Below are 24,088 nucleotides of genomic sequence, written 5' to 3'. Positions count from 1 at the left end.
AATATACAGATGTCTGTGCCAAGTTTTCGCTTGAAGCCAAATTGGTTGTCAGCAGAAAAAAATAACCTCAATTCTACTCAAAACAACCATCTCCATCACCTTGGACATGACACTGTATCAAACGATCACCTAGTTTTTGCTGAATTTTCACCTGTTATGAAAGTGATGCTATAGTTTTCACGTGGTTATCTGGAAGTAACTACACATGACATACCCCAAGGGTACGTGTAGGTCCAGGCCAGGGGTCATCGTCATGCTGGCTTGTGGCGGACATTTGTCAAAATTCTATTTTTGCCACAGACATACAAAATGAGTAACACAAACACACAAAGAGCTAGCTCTAAATGTACACTGCATGTGTACACTCTGTGAGTTATGGGAGTCCTTGGAAATAATACGTCTAAGAACCGCTGGCCTAGTGGGACTCCATAGTGTCATAGTAAATCAGTGTCATGTTCAATTCATATTCCAATAATAATCACTATCATATTCTGAAGAGACTGACATTCAGTGAACATTATAATGGCGTGTAATAGGATCTGGAATTTTCCACGGACGAGGCCAACTCTTACGTACTGTACATGTACAGACATATCGATGACCTCTGACCTCAAGGGTACATACAGATGTGCCATTCCAACTCTTCACGCTTTCCTGATCTTTTCCTACTGCTTTGCTACTGAAAATAAGTGACCAGCAGAGGAACTCTTTATCTAATGCCCCGTCCCCGTTTCTCATTGACGATGACATGTGAAGTTCTCAGACGGCACATTTGTATATGTCCAGGGAGTGACTCAGGTGTATTCACAGAGAGCTGTAGCTGTTCAATCAGACCCCAAGGTCTGACGTGACGCCACGTAACGTCTGTCCGCTACATTAAAAACCCTGATCCCCGCTGCACGGCGGAGGAAGAGGTTGAGTCATCCAAGCGGGTCAAAGTGTTCACAGCGGAGTCCATCAATCACCTCCTCCTGCCTCCAGCAGCAATAGGTATATATACGTCTGTAGCGAGTGAGAGGCGCGCACGTGTGGTTGAGAGGGGCGTGGAAGAAGTGGGTAGGCACTAGGACCTGCAGGCGAGCCACACAGGAGGGTGGGAGCAGGCTTTGGGACTCTCTCTCACTAAAACTTTCAGAACAATTCATTTCCCAAAGAGTGTGGGTGGGAGACAGACAGAGCGTGGATGGCCCCAGACCTGGATTCACAGCTTTAACAAGCAAAGGAGCTTATTGGAGTGGAGTTTTGCACTTTGGGATAATTCTGCTGCCTTGGAACTCCTGGAGAGTGTTTGTGGGTGTGGGTGTGTGGGGGTGTGTGTGTGAGGTGGAATATACTGTTGACAGACTTTCTGTGGAACTTTACACTTAAACCAAGCGAGCTGGGAGAAGGAGCCCTTATAGGGTGGTGAGTTCTGTGCTGTTTGATTTGGAGTTAAGTGAAATTGTGTGTGTGTGTGTGTGTGTGTGTGTGTGTGTGTGTGTGTGTGTGTGTGTGTGTGTGTGTGTGTGTGTGTGTGTGTGTGTGTGTGTGTGTGTGTGTGTGTGTGTGTGTGTGTGTGTGTGTGTGTGTGTGTGTGTGTGTGTGTGTGTGTGTGTGTGTGTGTGTGTGTGTGTGTGTGTGTGTGTGTGTGTGTGTGTGTGTGTGTGTGTGTGTGTGTGTGTGTGTGTGTGTGTGTGTGTGTGTGTGTGTGTGTGTGTGTGTGTGTGTGTGTGTGTGTGTGGAACCGAGAGTCAGATGTGTCACTCCAAAAATTGTTTTCTTCATACCTGTCATTAAGTGAAAGTGGAGCTTCTGAATTGCAATTGAAGTCACCAGCAGGCCCGGCGGCTCCCCTCGAGGGGACACAAAATTCCACAGAGAAACGACCGCAACATGTCACACCAGATCAGAGATCAGTGATGGATGCATAATCCTCATATGGACTCTGTTGTGTTGTGTTGTGTTCTGTTCTGCCTCTTTCCTCCTGGTCCCCAATCTGATAACCGTGGTCAACTGTATAGGAGAGGAGAGGAGAGGGGGAAGGTAAAGATGGGGGGGGGGGGGGGGGGGGAGTTCAGGGGGGTGAAAAGGGGTTTCTCTAAACTTCAATGGGAACAAGTTCGCTGTTCAGAAAACTCTTGGGACATCAGGTTACCGTCCTCTCGCTCTCTCTCTCTCTCTCTCTCTGCTCATGTTACACAACCCTCTGAGCGTCTTTTCCAGCGTTAACGAGCTCCAGCGTCCAAACATGAAGTGTGTGTCGGCAAGAGTTTATCCTCATGTCAGGGCGGGTCTTGTTGCAGTGTGTGTGTATACCATACGTAGGTAGTATATTATGTGCATTACGTTTTCATGGTCCGAAGTGTGCGTGCTTGCGTGCGTGTGTGTCTGTGAATATGTGTTTGTGTGCGTGTGCGTGTGTTGTGTGCTAAAGACAGACCTCATGCCTGCCACTCCTACCAGAGAATTCCTGGCAGGCTTCTGTCAGGATAGGAATGTCACCACCGTCAACATTTATCCACAAACAAACGCAAACACGTAAACTTCTGCATGCATGCGCCGTAGGCTTAAATAGTTCTCTTTACAGGTGCACCAATAGTGAACCACATCAACTAGACCGGCGTTGTGTATACGCTTGCATGTTCTCTCTCTCTCTCCCTCCTACTGTGTGTCTCTCTCTAACTCTTTTTCTCTCTCTCTCTCTGTCTCTCTCTTTATTCCTCGATTTCACTCCCTTTGGCTGTAGCTGAGTGAGAGTCTGTCTGTCTGTCTGTCTGTCTGTCTCTCTCCATCTCCCTCTCTGTCTCTGTCACACACTGACACGCATCTGTGAATTGTCTGTTTCCGCAGTGTTGTCCACATCTGTGTCGGATAAACAAACTTATCAAAACTTTGAGAGGAGGCCAACGAGTCAAGCCCCTCTTGGGAGAAAATGTGCGCTAGCTGGACCGAGAGAGAGAGAGAGAGAGAGAATCCTGCAGATTGTTTATGAGCATCACTGTCGTTGCCAGTAGCGTGTCCTGGACAATGAAACTGACGATGTGTTTTCATCGCCCCAGTGTTGGTCTATGTCAACAGAGGAAGTGAAGAGAGAGAGACAGGGAGAGAGAGGTAGAGCAGGCTCTCTACAGTACACAGGAGCATAACGTTCTAAAGATGCAAGTACCAATAAACAGCACGTGTTTAATGATCCTGACCCGTCCGCTTGTTAAAATACAGTTTAGGCATTTAGCAGACGCTCTTATATCCAGAGCGATTTACAGTAAGAAGGGTAAACACATATATGTACTGTACATCAAATGCAGAGAGACAGTGTAGTGTCTCAGTAAACTATAGGATCACATAGAATGAAGAGAGACAGTGTAATGCCTCAGTAAACTATAGGATCACATAGAATGCAGAGAGACAGTGTAGTGTCTCAGTAAACTATAGGATCACATAGAATGAAGAGAGACAGTGTAGTGCCTCAGTAAACTATAGGATCACATAGAATGCAGAGAGACAGTGTAGTGTCTCAGTAAACTATAGGATCACTTAGAATGCAGAGAGACAGTGTAATGCCTCAGTAAACTATAGGATCACATAGAATGCAGAGAGACAGTGTAGTGTCTCAGTAAACTATAGGATCACTTAGAATGCAGAGAGACAGTGTAATGCCTCAGTAAACTATAGGATCACATAGAATGCAGAGAGACAGTGTAATGCCTCAGTAAACTATAGGATCACATAGAATGCAGAGAGACAGTGTAGTGTCTCAGTAAACTATAGGATCACATAGAATGCAGAGAGACAGTGTAGTGTCTCAGTAAACTATAGGATCACATAGAATGCAGACAGACAGTGTAGTGTCTCAGTAAACTATAGGATCACATAGAATGCAGAGAGACAGTGTAGTGTCTCAGTAAACTATAGGATCACATAGAATGCAGAGAGACAGTGTAGTGCCCGGTAAACTATAGGATCACATAGAATGCAGAGACTATAGGATCACGAGTAAACTATCATCAGTCTAAAAAATATGCTGTCAAAATATTGATCTGTACATTGAGACTATAGATACACCAGGCAAATGATAAACAAGCATCTGTCTAAATTATAACATTGTGGTCGAGAAAGACAAGCATAAGAAACAAAAACAAAAGAAGTCTTAAATAGCTCTATCTATTCCCGTTGCAATCATCGCTATAGTATCTAGTCTCTCCATCTCATTAGTAAACAGAACTTAATGTTTCAGGTTGGGAAACCAATCAGGAGAGAGAATGAATACGTACATTACACGATGAAGTATAAACTAGTGAAATTTGAAGATGATTGCTAAAAATGATGCTATAAATAAAATAAAAAAACATTTTAGCATCGTGTCGACCACTTAAATCTTGTGTTCTACGACAGCAGCGGAAATAGCCGCAAAAAGCTATGCGTTTGTGTAGCTTTTTCAGTTTGGAGGGAAATTTTCTCCTGTAATGACTTGCCAAAAATAGGGTTTGAACGTTGTTAAACGGGAGATTGTCTAATTGAATATATCCCTCAAAGTCATGCAAGCATGCAGCCTGCAGCGCTGCCATGAACAGCTATACCATATACACTATACAGTGGTGGAAAGTACATACAAGTACTGTATCCTTCCTTAAGTACAATTTTGTGTTTTGTATTTATTTATTGTAAATACTTTCACTTCTACTCCACAGTCCACACACAAAATATTGTACTTTTACTCCGCTACAATTATTTGAAAACTTTAGTTACTATAGTGACTTTGTAGATTTAGATTTGTATTACTGAACTTACATCAACCACTTCACCTCTCTATATATTATTTCTATATTTGAAAATAGTCAATGATCAGATTCCTATACATGTTGGTACTTTAAGTATATTAACGTAAATTCTGAATACCAGACTTTTACTAACTAACTAACTAACTGAGTATTTCTACATTGTGGTATTTATACTTTTACTCACGTAAAACAAAGGACTCTGACTCCAGCATTGACTCTGGTCTTGTGTGTGTTGGGCAGATGGGCACAACCATGTCTGTGATTATTCATGACCCGTCTCAGGTTTCCCTTTGAAGCTGACTTACAGCTTTCCCTATGTTCGCACCATCATGATGTGCGTGCGTGCATGTATGTATGCGTGTGTGTGTGTGTGTGTGTGTGTGTGTGTGTGTGTGTGTGTGTGTATAGCACATTACACTATACACTGTACATTTAGACAAGACATGATGGTGAGGACAATTTCTGTGTTCATGGTCAAAATGTTTTCTTACTGTTGGGTGAGGATGGCTATATCTTGCTCGACCCCTTACCCCTAAACTTATTTGCCATTTTTGTTACTATTTTGAAAAACATTTAAAAATAGTTCAAATAGCTGATATACAAGCTCACAATGTGTTGATGTAGGTCGGCTAGCAAATAAGTTTAGGGATAAGGGGTAAGGGGTGGCGCAAGATAGGGCCTCGATTTCACACGTCCCAAATTTCTACTCGCACTGCTTAGCATTGAGAGCTTGTAGATCGGCTATTTCTGGTGCATTTGTATCTGTGTGTGTGTGTGTGTGTGTGTGTGTGTGTGTGTGTGTCGCTTCCTCTCGATGATATTTCTATAGCAGTGGTTTTCAATGAGTGGGACCACCAGTGGTTCTTGAAGGGGTTCCAGGTGGTCCCCAGCAGCTAAATGATGGAGAGCTTCTAACCAAATGGACCCTTATTAGTTCTTTAACTTTTGTGTAAAATGAAACAAAATGAACCCTCACAGGGGAGTTAAATCATTGTTAAACATCTGCATTACTTAAAGATGGAGTGCCGTGATTGTTTTCCACCCTAAAACATGATCATCAGGTATTATTATAATATAAAGAGGAAGATATATTTCAAAAAAGTGTACAGTATTTGTTAAAATGTTGTTTTTATGTGGGCACCCCCACCAGTTCATTAAGTATGCCTGGTTTGCCTGGTGGGTGGTGATCCACCTGAACTGAAGCCGCACCCACAGCTGTAGTTGTATGATAAAGGGGGAGGAGTTAGGGGAGGGGCTGATAGTGTGATGTCACTATATTACTGTTTTTTTCATTGGCACGTTTGACTGTCAAGGGTTCAGCCACCAGGAAGAAACCCTAAATACAAACTCAATACACCATTGCACATAAAAACCACTGATTTACTTCATTATGTTTATACGTTCATCGGTTCACTACTTTGGTGGTGGTGGTTGTGTGGAGGGGGAGAAAAATACTGGATAATAATGGATCCATCACGGATAAAAGTCAGAAACTGTTATCTTGCCTATAGGCTCTTCAGCGAGGGGCCACCACCACGCTTTGAAAGTGAGTCTCCACTAATTTGGCCTCCTTTGTGATGGCTCTTCACATCCAGAGGGCTCCACCCTTTGAAGTTCTAAGCACTACAACATGATGGAGCCCCCTCCCATAAATACAGCATAAAGCAAGCTTCTAGTGGGAGTTGTCCAGACTTGAGAGGGTTAATGCATATGACACCTGGGGGATAGGCGGACTGTGGGACACACTGGTGTAAAGTAACTATAAGTACATGTTTACTATATCCAATCCAATACTTTTACTCCTACTCCACTACATCTCGGATCCAAATATAGTACTTTTACACCCCTACAATTATTTAAAAACTTTAGTTACTAGTTAGATTTTCATTATTATTATTACTATACATACATTAACCACTTCATACATTTTGGCCATTACATTTCTTTTAAATTCCGTTATTTACTTCGTAACAGAATTTCTATAAAAAATGTCAGATCTTTTTCCACCACTGGGTGCTCGATATGGACATTATGACCAATATCCGATTATTTGCACAGTCATACCAGCTGATACCGATTCTGGCCAGTCCACACAACACCTGCGGCTTATAGTCCAGTGCGGTTTGTACTGTATATGTACACATTAGTTTAGTAATACATTTAGCGGTGCGGCTTATATCCAGGTGCGCTTTATAGTCCAGAAATTACCGTATTCAGTTATTTTAGTTTTGATGGTGAATGTAGATGGTAAGCCCCGCCCCCTCCCCACTAACCGCTGACGCTCTTAAAGAGACAGAGACAGGCATACTGGCTGCTCTGCAGGTACTAAGACATTGACGGTCACATTATTATTGCATCATCAATATCAGTAGAAGAAATCTGGATTATTTTCGATAGGTTCGATACCCATACCCATATTATGGCCGATATGGCCCGACTTTCATATGCTGTGCATCTCTACATGTTACCCATTTGCCTATATAATAGCCGTCAATTAATTTACCTCTGCTGCACACCCTACAGTACCAACGTAGGTCCCATCCAGACATGTTTCATCACAAAAAACCAGACACAACATTCTTGTGTGGTCAAAACAGTACATTGATGGATCCATACTTTGTACAAGGCCCCTAACTGATTCGGTTGTTTCTAGGGTCAGCTTGGCACGGGTCAAGGTAGCAGCAGGAGGTCAGAACGGGGGGGGGGGGGGGGGAGTGTGTGTAAGGTGAAGCAGCTGCATGGAGCAGTCTGTCTGGAATATCTGTGTGAGAGGTTAAAGACTAAAGTTCAGACCTAAGGGTCATGTCTGTGTTTGTGGAGAAACGGGAAGAATTGGGAGGTCAACATTGCCGGAGAGGAGAGGATGGAAAACACAGAGACATCTCACATGCAATTTGGGGTTTGGCTTTAACTCCAGTGTGGATGTATCCTATCCCAACAACTTTGAGAAGAAGCGTATTATATAACAGAGATGTTTGACAGTCACAACCTACTACGTTTAGACTGCTGGGGAATTGTGGGACGTGGGCAAGCATTCCATTGTCCCACCAACCATTGCACCCATATGGAGCTGGTTTTTATAACTGCTCTTTTGTTGTTACCAAATCAAAAAAATATACTATACTACCGCACTACTCTGTAAGGTTCCCAGATTGTGGAAAGCTTTTAATCCAGAGGTGTTACGCAACTTCGGCTCCTCCTTGATTGTGTGTGACTGCTGCTAAAGATCAAGGTTTGACAGGTGCTTCTTCAAAGCGATGTGCTTGTCTGTGTTTGTCTGTGTCTCTGCGTCAGTCAGTCAGTCTTTCTGTCTCTCTAGTGCGTGTGCGTGCATGTCATATATGTGCTGCTAGTGTGCCGTAGTAAAGGTGCATCAAAGTCTACTTAAAGTATATTTTTGATGCCAGTATCAGCCGGTAACATGCATGGGATCTGTCCCCGTTACTATGTGCAAGACCCCTGGGATATGGAGGCTGAGGTGGAGTGCCACACCTACCATCAGCTCCCAGTATTTACCGTGCTAGACCCCTGGGATATGGATGCTGAGGTGGAGCGCCACAACTACCATCAGCTCCCAGTATTTAACCCTGGGATATGGATGCTGAGGTGGAGCGCCACACCTACCATCAGCTCCCAGTATTTACCGCACATCTTGCTGCACCCAACCCGTGCTACTCCTACACTGAGTTGGCAGTGCCCGGGGTCGAACCCTTGACTTTGTCGGTCAAAGGTGAGAGCTCTATTGACTGTGTTAACCAGACGATCTTCAAATAGCCTTCTACAGTATGTATAAAATAGGCATTAAGTAAGTGGTTGATAAGTGTTTTGTAATATAATAATTTAGATCTACAAAGTAAATAGCAAATACAGTTTTTCAAATAACGTTTACGTTTCACTGTAGTGGAGTAAGACATTTTCATTTTCTTCTGAGATGTAGTGGTGTGCAAGCAAATGTACAGAAAATTGGAAATGCTCAAATAATATAATTATAAATAAATATGAGTCCCGGTACTTAACCCATTCTGACCTGGCACCCATTTTGGTGTTAGCATCATGTTATGCTTTACCTATTGAAAAATAGCAGATCTACAAGCTCATATCGCGCCACCGAGTGGCGCGATACGAGCTTGTAGGTCTGCTATTTTTGAAAAATTCGAAGAAAGACTGACATTTTTAGAATCTGATCTCAGGTCAGAATGGGTTAATCAGACCAGTGTGTGTCCAGTGGAAACCTCGTATGAATCTGATCTCAGGTCAGAATGGGTTAAATACAGTGCTTGAGTACATGTACTTAGTTTTTCCCACCACTGCATAGCCTACATGCTGGTGTGTCGTGAGTGCATCAAAAAAGACATGACGGACAACTCGATGCGTAGACATGCCTGCTCATTCCATGCTGAATGCCTCTGTGACTTTCAGTTATGGACTACTAAGATCCAATGTGCTGTGCATTCATACAGCCTTCTGCAGAAGCCCATAGTATGATAAATCACCACTGGGGATTTTACTGGTACAGTAACAGCGTGCTGCGGCTATAATGTGTTGACTTAGTCAGTGTTTGATATGATGACTTGCCTCACCGCAGCCACTGTGTGTGTGTGTGTGTGTGTGTGTGTGTGTGTGTGTGTGTGTGTGTGTGTGTGTGTGTGTGAGTAATCCTAAATGTCTGCTTGTGTAAGCGAGTGTGTGCGTGCGTCTGTGTGTACAGTACCTTGTGTAGTTCAGTTGACATGTTGCTGTCATCACTCTCTCTTTTCCTCTTTCCTTTCCCCGGCCGCTGTATTGGGTTGGCAGACTGATTGTAGCTTCTTGTCTGGACATGAAACACCCAACGTATACCACACGATGAGAGATACGATAATATCAAAATGTATTTCTGAAAAGCGCTCTTTAAAGTGATACAAGGGCCCAAATCTAAAGATAAACACAATAGAGCACCGAAGTCTGGAGTACCGTAATTTACACATCCTACCTGGGTCGCGTTTCTTTCCCTCATTCTGAATTAGACTTTTTAATCATATAAGAACTGTGTTCCAAAAAGAAAGAAACTAACTATTACTGCCGCCGAATTAGTTACATTTCGCCAAAAACAGAATGTGTATCAAATATGAGTGACTGACTATCGTAAACGACAAAGAGCCACCTCCCTGAAAATATCACAGGGAATTTTTTTTGGACCACAATTTTATATGAGACGATTCTAAGATGACCCAATGCTATTCTCCATAGAGAAAAACGCCCGCAACCCAGCTGGGGATGAACGAGTGACATCAGGACTTTGGTACTCTATAGAGAGAGATACACGCAGGCCAAATAAAGACATACACAATAAACAGATTCAAACAAGACAAATCTAAAGGCATTACATAGACTCTAAACACACGTTATTTAACCCCTTCACCAGCACAAAGCATTCTTCCTGATACTTTTATATTGTTATTTAATATTTAAAACTCGCCCACAAAACAATTATACAGCAAGCTAGCAGGCAACAGTATTGGTGGCAACAGTATTGGTGGGTGGCTTAAGTATATTGACATTTCCAGCCCTTTAAACAGAAAATAATTGTTCATTAACAATATCAGAAAATAAGAACTTTCTGAGTACCTCTAGAAGTACCCCAAAGTACCCCTGGGGGTACTAGTGCCCCCTTTTAAGAAACTCTACCAATATAGAGATAGATACTTTAGACATACACGAACCCAAATCTAATACACAATATAGAGATACACTCCAAATCAAAAGATATATACACAATATAAGGATACACGAGCCAAATAAGCAGCGGCGTGTTTGTGTTTGGTTTGGAAACGCAGCAAAAAAACACACGCCTTAGCCCCAAGGATACGTACAACTAAGGCTGCTTATTATGCACTTATATGCCAATTTGGGAATAAACTGTATGCACTGGGAAGATGAGCCCCTGGTGTCCACACACACACACACACACACACACACACACACACACACACCCACACACACACACACACACATGCTCTGTTTTACGCTACCATCACGCAGACAGCACCACTTCCTCCAGTTGCTAGTACAGCATAGCCACGAGGGATTACAAGAATTCAGCTTCTGGAGATGTTTGCCCCCCTCCCCTGTATATGTGCACCGTGACAGTCTGCTGCGGCAACAAGTTTTGTTTGGGTTGAACGCAGTGTTGATTTCGGCGACTAAAACCATTGCGACAAATGTTCGTCGGCTATACCTATAACGAAATTAAAACTAAGCTATATGTTTGATGACTAAAATTAAGACTAAAGATACAGTATTGACAATTTCGTCAACAAATAAAAACTAGATTAAAATGTCAGTGGAGAAGAGATCCAGTAGAACTAAAAGAAAGGATATTGGTTGCGCTCTGTAAATAGAAGATCTACACAGTACACACGCATGCCCACACGCATGCGTACGCACACACACACACACACACACACACACACAGTCCAAAATACCGTAAAAACAGATCAAAAGCAGACACAAACAAGCCTGCATGCACCAGAGAGTAGCCACTTTCCACTCTCCACCATTGGCCATAGCTCTGCTCACACACAGGACATGGTGTGCTGTTAACAGACAGAGGATAGCCTGGGAGGTCCCACAGAGACAGGTGGTCGACATCAGTGAGAGATAGAGGTAGCCAGAGCACCAGAGAAAACCACGAGAGAAAGTGTGTGTGAGAGAGAGAGATGAGGGGAGACCACACAGAATGGGGAACAGATAGGTCAGGCCTTTAGCGAGAAGGGCTAGGCAGGCACGACAGTGACGAACCAACTAATGTGAGTGTAGAAGACCAGAAGGTATTTACCGCATACCGTTTCAAGGGTCTAATAATGCAATCCTGTCCGTCACATGGCTGAATCCGTACCAGCTGGACATGGCTACGTTTGTACTGGCTGGCTGGTCAGACATAAATTACGCTCCCTGTTTTTAAGGTGTATTTATTCTCCCAGAATATGAGACTATTACCAGCAGCACCCAGTTTTTCTACATCCGTGAATTTATATAGACCCAGGCCCTCCCAGAATGTTACGCTGACCGTAGCTGTCTCTAACCTAATGCCTAAACACAATCGTCCATATATCTACAATACTACATTTAACTGTCTCTAATGACTAAGGCTGTCCCGATTACACATAAGTTGCACGTAAGTTGACAATTAATTGTCATGCACGATGTGATCCACGATTAATGATTGACGTTTTGGCAAGCAATATGCCTTCCTCAAGGTATACTTTACCCTGTTATGATACCCATGTTATACATCATGGGTATGTTATGATACTGCCGGTTCAGGAACCACCACATTAAATGTGTTAGTTGTAAAAGATGCAAATGTGGCAAAAGGACATTTTGTCATCTTAGTATCTTACCGCCCACTCTGCTGAGCGCTGACAGGCATGCACTGACCCTTTGCACCTTGATCCATGTCCTAGCACCTTGACCAATTTCCTTAATAATAATAACCATTATTGTTCCGAAGGATATTCATCTTCACGGGTCTGTTAAAAACACCCACAACAAAACACAAAAAATATCACCAAGACCATACATAAACATGAAGTCCCCACTGTATACCATCCTATCGGCGGGGCAGTTTGTTTAATGCCGCGATGGACGAGGGGACAAAACTCCTACTAAATCAGACCTTTTCCCACGCTAAGGTTCTGTATCTTTTGTCCCGATGGCATGAGGTGATACAGGGGATGATCAGCATCATGAGGTGATACAGGGGATGATCAGCATCATGAGGTGATACAGGGGATGATCAGCATCATGAGGTGATACAGGGGATGATCAGCGTCATTTGATATCGAAAGTGTTAACCGTGTGATGGCCTTATTGTTCGTATCAGAAAGTGTGGGTGTGGAATGTCCGATGAACTTAACTAATGCACAGTACAAAGCAGCTGCTTTGCTCTTGCACCTTATATATCTTATCTCAGGTACTATCTAAATATGTTTTGTGTGTGTGTGTGTGTGTGTGTGTGTGTGTGTGTGTGTGTGTGTGTGTGTGCGCGTGCTTGCGTGTGTGGAAAAAGCTAAGAGAACCTTCGGCTGTACAGTTTGTAACAAAAGCTTGTAAATATAAGAGACCCTTCGGTTGTACCGCTTGTAGCAAAAGCTCAAAGACCCACGGTGAAAGCGCTCAAACTTGATTTATTATCCTGCCCTGATCTCATTACCCCTCCCCCCTCTCTCTCTTCTTCCCTTTCTTGCCTGTAAAACTGTAATGTGACAATAAAGCTGATTCAGATACTTTACTGTACAGTATGCTACATGACAGAGAGTAATGACAGAGACAAAAACTGAGACTTTGGCTCAATATTGCACCAGTTCTTAATCAGTTCATGTGGTTAAGACTGTTTAGCCCATTAAGTACAAGTGCGACAGAAATATCAGCCGATAGATAGAGATGCAGATCATTAACAGTGGGTTTATCGTGAAGTTTTAATGCAACAAACAAGGATATTTATTAAATATTTCTAAATAATATGAACTACAGTATATTGTGGAAAGATGTTGGCAGTACTGTATGTTACATGACCCTGATATATCAATGGGAAACCAGAATGAATGGTCCTTTAACCACTTCAATCCTATATAACCAAGTATATAGGGATCCAACTGGGCTCTACTTTGTCCACATCTTTTTCCTCTCTACACCTGGGGTCTCCATTTTTGTCTCATCTTTCTAAAGCCACTATTTGGGGATGTAGGGAAAGGGTGTTCCCACACTAAAGTTGGTATTTTGGTTACCTGTCTAAATCCTGTAAACACCTCCGTTACACGTTATATTATGCATAGGTGTGGTTTGGGCATTACAATAATTGAACCACATTTAACCAATCACCAGTCCACGTGCCATTGCCTTTAATAGATCCCTTATCCGTTGCCCGTTAGTGCTATATTGCTTCATAGCCGCTGCCCTGAAGTCTCAGGGCAGAGTGCCGGTGCCGTTCTTCTTTTTTCTCCACACGCACAGAGCCAAGAACACTCGTCTTTTCACAACTCGCTCAAATCTTGCTCATTTCTTTAAATGCTAAGTCCTATGTAAACTACGAAATTAGGGCTTTTGGTATATCGTGCGTGTAGGCCGTCTCTACGGAACGGTATGAAGCTAAAAGGAAAGTTCGGTCAATAAAGCCCATTTGCTGCTATGGGGTGATCATGAACTGAAAGAGAAAATGGAAATGGAATCGCTCACAACTAACTTATTTGACTATACAATTATATAAACACAATGGACACACGGAAGTGGCAGGCACTCGACTTCTGCTGATTATAGGAAAATTACAAAGAGATAGGAGAATAAGGAAAGATGAGGCAGCCTACTCTGTGCCTGCAGACATCTCCATTGAGGTGTGCGGCGTGCCCTGTGCCGCTCTACCAAACTAATTTAGCATGGCTTACGGGTGCTTCTTCTTTTTCTTCTTATTGGGTTTATTGGCGGTTGGCAAACATATCTGTGCATTACCGCCACCTACTGTATTCTTGGAGTTACTATACTGTTACTCCTATTTACAAAAATAAATAAAAAGTCCACCCAAAGTGATCCCCTTCCATATCTTCTGTCCATAAACAAAACTAGGTAAAAAAAAAGACTATTCCAAATAATCCCATCCCCATCAAGCATTGTCCATTCTGTTAAGTGCCTCCTACTCCGGGCCAGAGTAGGCATGAATCCCTCTCCAGGTCCTCTCCACTGACGTCATCAATCTTCAGGAATCTCTTTGCCGCATCCAAAATCATTTGAATTCTCTCCGACTTCCCTTTGATCTCTACTGCACAATTAATTATCATAGCGATAAACGCCAAAAAACTTTTCCTGTCCATACAGATGCCAGGCTCAGCTGCATTTATCTTTTGTTCCTGTTTCTCTGCCACTCCTGCCTCTCTCCTTACTTCACTTTCCTCCACTCTCTTCACTGCTTCGGTGTAGGACATGTCCCTCTTTCCAGTTCTAACCTTTTCCACTTTGATTTCCTTTGCCTTCTTAGGACACTGCGCTGACCCTGTGTAATTCTCCCCCACAATGCAGGCACTTTTCTGGTTTTTCACTGCAACCCTCGCAGTTTTCCTCACTGCACCTCAGGCATCTTTTAATCCCCCTACATACTGCCGCGACATATCCATACATTTGACAGCAGAAGCACCGGAGTGGTGCTCTTTCAAACAGCCGGACCCTGTAGCTCAAGTAATGGCAATACACTCGATTTGACACATTAATGATTAATAATGAATTTATTAGTGAATTAACCTCGCACCCTCACACACCGCCGCCCCTTAGCGACACCTGCATCACAGGCCACCGTTCTCACCATTACCCCACTGGCATGCTTCCTCTAGCTACTGCCGCAACACAACAAAGAGTGCCCTATACAATTTGGTGCCGCGTGTGTGTGTGTGTTAGATCCTTTGGCCGTCTTCTCCTACTAAACCACACCGTTTGCACACATCTCACCATGCACAACACCAACAGCTAGCCTGTCCACACCTCAACCACTACTTTGCATTCATATTCATGTCATATTTACAGTACTATACCCATTTTTATGAAAGAATCCAACAGCACCCAGGGTGCAGTACCCCCAGATTAACGTTCTCTCCTATGGCCTATACCGCATTAAGACAGCATGGAATTGTGGACAAAATTGTATTCAACGACAACAAAATATTCTTAGTTTTGGGTCTAAGAGGCTAGATCTCATCAAATGGTAGTTCGTGGCTCAAATGCAGAATATATAATGGGCCTTTATATGAAAAAGCTTGAAAACCATTGCTATAATGGAACATTGCCAGCGGATTATCACATTGAAATGGCAAAGGAGCTTAAACAGTTGAACCCTATTCTATATTCTGCAAATATAACAACACGTTGTGAGCTTGTACAGTATATAATATATTGACAATTTTACGCAAAGACTGTTATTTGCTATAGAGGGGAAAAAGGTACGGCCCCGATTACAGACCACCGCTAGGGACACCAGTAAAAAAAAGTATATATAGGCTTGTTTAAGAGTGGTTAAGAGTACAGTAGGAATAGCTACACCAGCAGTTCGCTGGACCACACCATAAGATGATGTTTCTGGTAAAACTATCGGGAGGGCCGGGGAGACACAGGGATGCGGACAACGCATATCCTGTTTCTACTCAACACTTTGAAACTCTCTCTGGTTTACAGAGGCCTCCTCGTACATCTCTCTGTCTCTTTCTCTGCGCCCCCACAGCCTCCCCCAAATCTGTCCATCTTACAATCCCCACAGCATCCTGCGTCCCTTTCATCTCCCTCCTATAATATGGTTCTATTATTTATTGTTGTCCCCAGACATCATCACTGCCCATTTCTCCTCCATCTCCACCCTCTATTACTTTACTTCGCCTCCTATCTTCCCCCTCCCTATCCCTTGACATCACTGTCTCCATCGGCTGTCTTCATCTCTCTCTCCCCCGCCAGGCAGACAATCCCGTCCACAGCGCTCTCTCTTCTCTCTCTATCCCACCGTGGGATCTTAAGTTCTCTCTCAACAAGCAACGGGAGTTACAGCATTAGCGCAGCCAGGGCAAAACATTAGCCGCTTGTCATGAGAAGATTGTTGAAAGCCAAGGTCATAAAAGGCTGGGGGCCTGGAAAACATGTTAATCATCATCTTCATCCCCGCCTTCGAGGACTGGAGGCTCGGTCTCCCAGTGTTGAATGGGTGGGGTGGATGGCGTTAGGGATGGCCCCGATTTGAGACAGAACCAGGGGAAGACATATCAGGAGAAAGCCCCATCCTAACCCAGCTGTGGTGCTCTCATTGTGGGTTAGTTCGTTGAACTGCTGGCTGGATGTATCCAATGACTGGAGCTCGGCGCTCCAAGACAGCAGCGGAGAGTTCATTACGAGGACATTCAACACCATCACACCACTGAAATTCACATCCTGACAGGAGCCCAGTGGGCCCTTAGGCAATGAAAGGAGAGGCAAATAGTGTCTTTCATGTTTCAACAGTGGAGAAGCAAAGCTTGCTCTTAGGTTGTTTATTAAGATCAGACTGTAGTGGCAGTAGTAGCTTTAGGAATTAATCTTGGTGGCATAGTTACTGTGTAGCAAAACCCTTATGGCTCTGACAAACAGAATATGACAATGCAATTGCATCATTGTAGTGTCACGAGGCCAGTTGTTCATGTCGAAGGCGGAATATCATTTATATTAAATTCAGCTCGTTTGCCAAATAGAATAGGGTACTTTCGTATGTCATTCTCGTCATTCATATTTTGGCATTTAATGTGCTCTCACCTTAGTATGAGGAATGCAGGACTGTAGTTTCACAGACACGCGTATACAAATTTTCAGGATTATGTGCGAACCTTAAGTTATTTCATTAAAAAACAGACTGGGCCTGGGCTGTAGCTCAGCGGTCCAGGCACCTTGGCTGGTAATCCAGTCTGTTAGTGTGCCGCGGGTTCGACTCCCGATCCCGACGGCCTTTACTGCATGTCACTCCCCCATCTCTCTCCCCATTTCCTGTCAGCCTAATGTCTGTCCCTCTATAAAAATTAAATAAAATAAAAGGCGAAAGTAAAAAAACAAAAAACGGACTGGTGTTTCTAAAAAAGAGAAACAAGTCAAACGGTCAAACAAGCGAAAACACAAACATGCTATACATAAACACATGCAATGCGAGTTCGAACTCGTCAATGCATTACACACTGTGTTCTGGTGGTCTGTGCCCCGTGTTGATGCTCGAAAATAGAACTGAGCTCTGAAAGATTCGCCAACAGGTTGTGACGTGCCCACTTGATGGGTGTAAAAATAATGGGTGCATTTCTAGACGCGAGTGGCCGATGCTTTGTATCTGTCAAGGCCTTTAGACACTCTCTGCAATGTATATTTCTGCGTTCCACCTGTTAATTTCCCTTTAAATAATGAGCACTGTATAACATCCTACTAACACATTTTGACGAACAAATGAACAAATTATTGGAGAGTGGCAAAACTATAAAATACTAAATAAAATGCACCATTCCTTGGTCCTGCACAAAGAGCTGCATTGTTTTGGGTTGCACTTATTATTTGATGCTCCTCTCTTACTTCCAAGTAATTACCAGTGAATCTAGCTCCCAGCTAACATGCAGTTTGTTTTTTGGAATTATTTCACAATCACCACAAGGATTCAATCTTCCTATTATGACAAATGCCTTCTCATACTTACTGTAGGACAATGGATGACAAAAAAATAGGCTACGGTTACATTGCAGTCACAACTTTGTTTTGTGTCAAGGGTGGCCCTAGCAAATTGAAAATGACTGGAGCAAATGTTGTGCCCAGTATTGACTGTAGAACTTTACCTCATACAGCTATGCATTTCTGAAAATGTGTGAAATCTCAACTGTAAAGCAGTAACTCCCAGTGTCAGTGCTCTGACCAGTTTTGGAGATGGCGGCCAAACTTAAAATCCGTACTCCACTATCCGGAAATGGGAACGCTGTCAATTTTTAAGTGCCTCTATGGGTTTGTGTCATGTCAAAACAAGAAAGAAAGACATTTAGTGTGTTTGCCAGAGTGTTAGCTGGCTTCAGTAATACATTTTGGATGTGCTGAACTATTGTTCACTGTGGCTGACTGACATACGCATACATTGTATGTGGCGTTAATTGGAACGACTCGCACATTACTAACCCGCAAAGAGCACGCAAAGACACGTAGTCGGAGTAATGGTTTACTGATTAAAATTATGTTTCTCTATCTGAATATAAGACTTTTGTGAAATTGAAAGCACAGCCAATCAGCCATACAAGTGCTCAAACTGTTCTGGCCATTTGTCCAGAACAAATTCCTTCCATTGGGAAGTCTAATTAAATTATGTTGACAGTGAATTTCTGGCCTAGTTGGTGGTCGGTGGTGAATCACTTGATAGCTTCTGAAGCAGCCGCAGTCCTCTGTAAACTACAACGCTTTAAGACACGTATGCATACGTGCGTGCACGCACACACTCGTTGGAGGTCAAAACAGCCAAGTTGGAAAATAGGCATGTCCTTAGAGAGGGAAATCGGATCTCCATCAATCCGGTCTCCTGTGTTTATGGATTTGATCAGAAATGGGTTGTGTAATTTTCCAAAAGGAAAATGAGCACTGAGCGGATATAGAAAGATTTGACCCAGGAGAGCAGTACAGGTCTGCACCTGTATGTACACACACACATGCACAGTTGCACGCACGCACACACACACACACACACACACACACACACACACACACACACACACACACACACATCACACATAAAAATCTGTTATCCCTGTTAGAAACTACCTCCGGCTACATGCCTACATCCCAGGATGATGATGGAAGATGAACAGACAGACTAGTTTTAGTCGACTAAATCTGTGATTTTAGTCGACTAAATCTACAGTTTATTTAGACGATTAAAATGTATTTTGGCGGGCCTTGATGGCATCGTAATGCCTGATTTTACACTTTATTGCAAGCTGAAAATAGCCAATCTACAGCTTAGTTTTTATTTTATTTTATTTAGGCTAGTTTTCGTCAGTGAATTTTCATCATTGTTTTAGTTGATGAAATCAACACTAACAGACAGCCAGAGAGACAGACAAAGACACAGGAGTGAGAGGGAGAAAGAGAGAAACACACACACAAATAGTTTGGGTTCAACATGATTCCAACTTTCATTTTGGAACCGGTTCAGGGTCTGCAAATTATTTGGATTCGATACGCTTCAAGACAAACACATGTCTCATTGGATCTATGCGTGCCATGTCATTTTGAAATTTAACTCAATTCTGATCTTGCTGAAAGAATGTGGTCACCATGAAGTGCTCCAAAAACACAGATTTTTGTGTCCATTAACAGTTTGCCTAAGAGATTCAATAAAGGATTTGAGAGGATTCGGGTTCGATACGCGGATTCCACATTTAGATTCAGATTTGATCGAGTCCTTTTGAACCCAAACCTGCACGAGACCTAAGCCACTTGCACTAATAATCCACTGTAATGTTCTATATTGGAGTAATAGAGTGCCGAAGTCCTGGAGTCACTCGTTCATCCCCCGGGGCACGGAAGTCATTTCTCTATGGGGAGTAACATTGGGTCATCGTAGAATCGTTGAATATAACAATAATAATCCTGATCCAATTCCGATCAATTGATTTTGAGTATTTGCCGATACCGATTTTCCCCGATCTGATAATAATATTTTTTTCTAAAACGGTTAGTCCCAATACTTGATTCTGATTGGCTGGTTGCCAAGGCACTGAGGACACAACCCTGAGGGGCACCTGCAGGTGAACAGTTGATGAGAATGATGTACCTACTTTAACTGTTACTGTTTAACTGTTATTACTCAAAAAGTTGTCCAGTGCATGAGCAGTGGAGGAATGTTTAGGAACTTTAGGTGATGCAGTTTATTCATCATTGACAGCATAGAACGGTGTTGAAAGCAGAACTACAATCAACAAAAAGAATAGTGGCAAAATTGTCTGTAGATGAATCCAGATGTTGGAGAAGGGAGTGAAGGAGTCATGCCACTGGAAAGGGTCCAGCTGTGAGCTGACAGTTGGCAGGATGATGTTCAGAATCAGTATTTCTAGGCATTTCAACAACCTGTGATATGTCTTTTATATTCCTGAACCTATTATACCAGTAGATGCCTGAGGGCGTGCACTAGGGTTGGGTGACGATACGAATACATCGTCAATCGCGAATATACGAATCCAATCGCCGAATATTTCTATTAGGCGATTTTTCGGGACGATTTTTTACCTGTAAAGTGTGAGCAACATGTGAATCAATTTGGGCCAGGAAAGTAGTAACAGCGGCCGGGTGGAAATCCCCTCCTCCCGTTATAATAATGGTATGGTCCGTCCCCGCAGCCGTGATGCAGAGGGAGCCGAGCCTACATGTTGTTTACGCTCCGGAGTCCAGACCCATGCAGTTTAATAATATACAGTCACAACAGAATGCACACTGCTGTCTCTTGTCTCATCACAATCCCAATGCGCCACCCGTGAAGTCGGGGGGGAAAATAAAAAACAGGCTGGTAGTGTTAGTAATGTATAGATGAAGTTCAGTGTGTTGAATAAGTAGCTACACGCTAGCTTAGCGCTTAGCTTAGCGTGTAGCTACTGATTCAACACACTGAACTTCATCTCCGCCTGTAATCCAAGTTATTTTTTTATTGACAACGTGAACGAACCCCGACACCAGCGCTGCAAAAATAGACAGATCTACAAGCTCTCAACGCATAGCGAACGGTGCTGCAGAAACAGGCAGGACGCGATGCCTTGAGAGCCTGTGGTCTGTGGATCAGCAGCAGAATGTGGGCACCCCTCTGAGCCTCCGACGCCGGTGCGCGGAGGCAAGACTTCTCCAGGAGAAGTTACTAGGGCAGGCAGGCTACGACAAATAACACTGTCACCAGCCAGTGGTTGTGATGTTAGCTTAGCTTGCAGCTGCTTGTCTGTTCCAACTTCACTTCATCTAAACTTATTTCTTATTTTGTTACCCTGGCTGCGCAGTTGTGCTTCAAAAACAGACGGATCTACAAGCTCTCAACACGTAGCGAACAGAGCTGCAAAAACAGGCAGGACGCGGCGCTTTGAGAGCTTGTAGATCTGGCTTTTTTGCGACCTGCAGTGAGCTGTTCTCACTTTACTTTTATGACACGAATACATCGTCAATCGCCGATTTTCGGACAGACGATGCGCGATTTAAAAAAATTGGCATATCGCCCAACCTTAGCGTGCACACATCCGCCTCGTTGAATGAATTATGTACTGGCCATATAAGGAGCATGTCATGAGTGTACACAGGGTTTGATGAGGTCAGATAAACATATGGAATGTCAAAACAGGTCAGCTCCATACAGTATATGGAGATTAAGTGTGGTAGCGGTGGGGACATTCTCTTGAGTGTACAGGGTTTGATGAGGGCCCAGGTAGGGCCGGGCCTTAATTTTCGGGCCTGTTGAGAACTCCAGTTTTCGCCGGCTGCTGGGCGTGGCTGCACTAATAACTTTGGGGCAGGCCCGTATATGGGCTTAACTGTGACAGCACCATATATGGGGGCTTCATGGGGTGACCATACAACCAAACAAACACACTGACGGGAAATGCACGATTCCATAGTAAATGTGACTTGCCATCCTTCATAAATAGCATTTGTTCATGAGCTGTCCCCGCCAGCTCCATCCACTGCCATGAATTTCATCAAACTTCCGGTGCGAGGTTTGCCACCCATGATGAGCATCCCCAGCATCCAAATCGTCTTTCCCTTTATAAACTAGCTTCCTTGGTTTTTACACAGACAAGATGCCAATGCAACAAAGCCCTAGCCTAAGAAGACACATGACCGTTTGCCAGTGACAGTGCATGCGCAACTGACAGTTGGCTCTGTTAGCATTTTCCCAATGGAAAAAATACCCGAATACATATTTTATTCGATTCGACAATGTGTGAATAACTTTTCTGCCTTTGCTGGATATGCTTTATCCGGCAATGATATGGATTCCATGTGACAGAGAGAGAGAGAGAGAGAGAGAAGGCTCCACAGAATAGAGCTGAACCCAGTAAAGCCAGCCAAAGACACTGGAGAATTGCCAGAAGGCAGTTCATTTACTTTCCTCAGTCCTCACCTCGCCCGCATGCTTCCATGAGATTCTCAAGACACCCCGAACAGATGGGTAGATAGTCCTCCTGCATGCACACAACCTTTTTATTCCACCATGGAACGACCGGACGAGAAACATCTGTCTGACACAGTCGAAAATAGCAAGGCTTGGTCTCTCTGTCTGTGCGGGTTGTGTCCATGCAGAGCTAATCTTCACAAACCGTTGGACTGATCAACGGCAGATTTTACTTTTTTCACATTGTTTTATTTTTTTATTTTTTATTTCATTGTATTCATGTTTTAAGAGGGGGGCTAGAGGGTTTTCTTCTTTGTGGGTCTTAGATATTTCACAGAGAAGATTGTGTGCACATCTCAATGCCTATATTTAGGCCAGGTGCTGGATGTCAGGCATCAAGGCAGATATCAAGGAAGAGAAAAAACATCTGCACACTACTTTCTAAAGCTCCATGAGACTTACTTTATTAGGAGGCCATAAATTGCCTGATGAAGACCCAGTACAGTAGGTCCAAATGTTGCAATGTGTTTCCTCCTAAAAGAGTCTCATGAATCTTTAGAAAGTAGTGTGCGGATGTTTTTTCTCTTACTGGATCTTAGATACTTAACAGGCCTATACATTTCGGCTTGTAAATCTGCTATTTAAAAAATATTATCTCACATTACAATACATTATATATTTGAAACTTGTAAAACGGGACATTCTGCTGCTAAACCCATTCAGGACAGGAACCCCTTTTGGTGTTTTGACCCCTCTGGACAGCCGGAAATCCCTTTTGGGGTTCTTGTTGCTATGTACAGTATAGCAGCATAACATTTTTGTATTAGATTTTTATTTTTTGTATTATTATTATTTTTATTCAGAAAACTAAATGACACATTTTGACACCAATACTTTTGTACTTTTCGTCAAGTAAATTTGACTTTTATTTGCAACAGAGTATTTCAAATGTTCTATATTGTGGGATCGATACTTTTACTCAAGTAAAAGATAAATAATATTTTTCCACCACTGCAGTCCCAGGCTGCATGGCGACATGAAGTGATGAGATGATCCACAGTAGAGCTACCCTCTCCCCTCCCATGTGGAACCACCCGAGATCCACATGGTATAATGTTTTATGACGACTTTAATTCCAACTATTCCACACGCTCATCATCACTCACATACATTATATAGTATTATATATTCAGATAAATCCTACATATAATAACGGAACCTTTTGGCACAGCTACCTTTGAACCAGTTATGGTTTTATTAAATGTATAAAGATGTCAGATTATTTTTTCTTGATGAAAACTGACACCACAGCTGCTTTAAAGCTCTTGCTGGCTCAATGTTCTCTCTGACGCTCGCTGAAAAAAAGAAATGAAAACACTCACACGGTGGATGTGTTACTGTAAGTAGTAAAGTACAGTACCTATATTTGTTCTGCTGCCAGAACAACTCTGTTAGGGTGAATAAAAGTTCACACGTTTAACGTATACATTTTTTTACTGGATTATATTTGAAAGCTGGTCCTTGGTTTAATACGAGGTTAATAGCCTTATAAATCTCTCGTCTGTACAATTTCAAAGAAGGGAATACAATTACCTGTGGACTGTACACAGGGACTTTTTTAGCACTGTGGCACTGCGGCCCAATACACCAGTCACACTTATACAAGTTGACGTTGAGCGATGCCGCACACATGCTT

At 43.0% G+C, this 24,088-nt stretch overlaps 1 protein-coding gene across 1 annotated transcript in view; it reads left to right on the top strand.

Annotated features, from left to right (window-relative positions):
- The first annotated feature begins 1,250 nt into the window (after window positions 1-1,250).
- The window catches only part of ngfa (nerve growth factor a (beta polypeptide)), a 43,730-nt gene continuing 20,892 nt past the window's right edge, over window positions 1,251-24,088 (top strand). The window contains exon 1 of the mRNA XM_080764795.1: window positions 1,251-1,404. The gene's annotated coding sequence lies outside the window, so the exon portion shown is untranslated. The remainder of the gene's footprint in view (window positions 1,405-24,088) is intronic.

The sequence above is a fragment of the Protomyctophum bolini genome, assembly GCF_963924005.1.
Source record: "Protomyctophum bolini genome assembly, chromosome: 5".
NCBI classification, from domain to species: domain Eukaryota; kingdom Metazoa; phylum Chordata; class Actinopteri; order Myctophiformes; family Myctophidae; genus Protomyctophum; species Protomyctophum bolini.
This window is presented reverse-complemented; position numbering and strand designations above follow the sequence as displayed.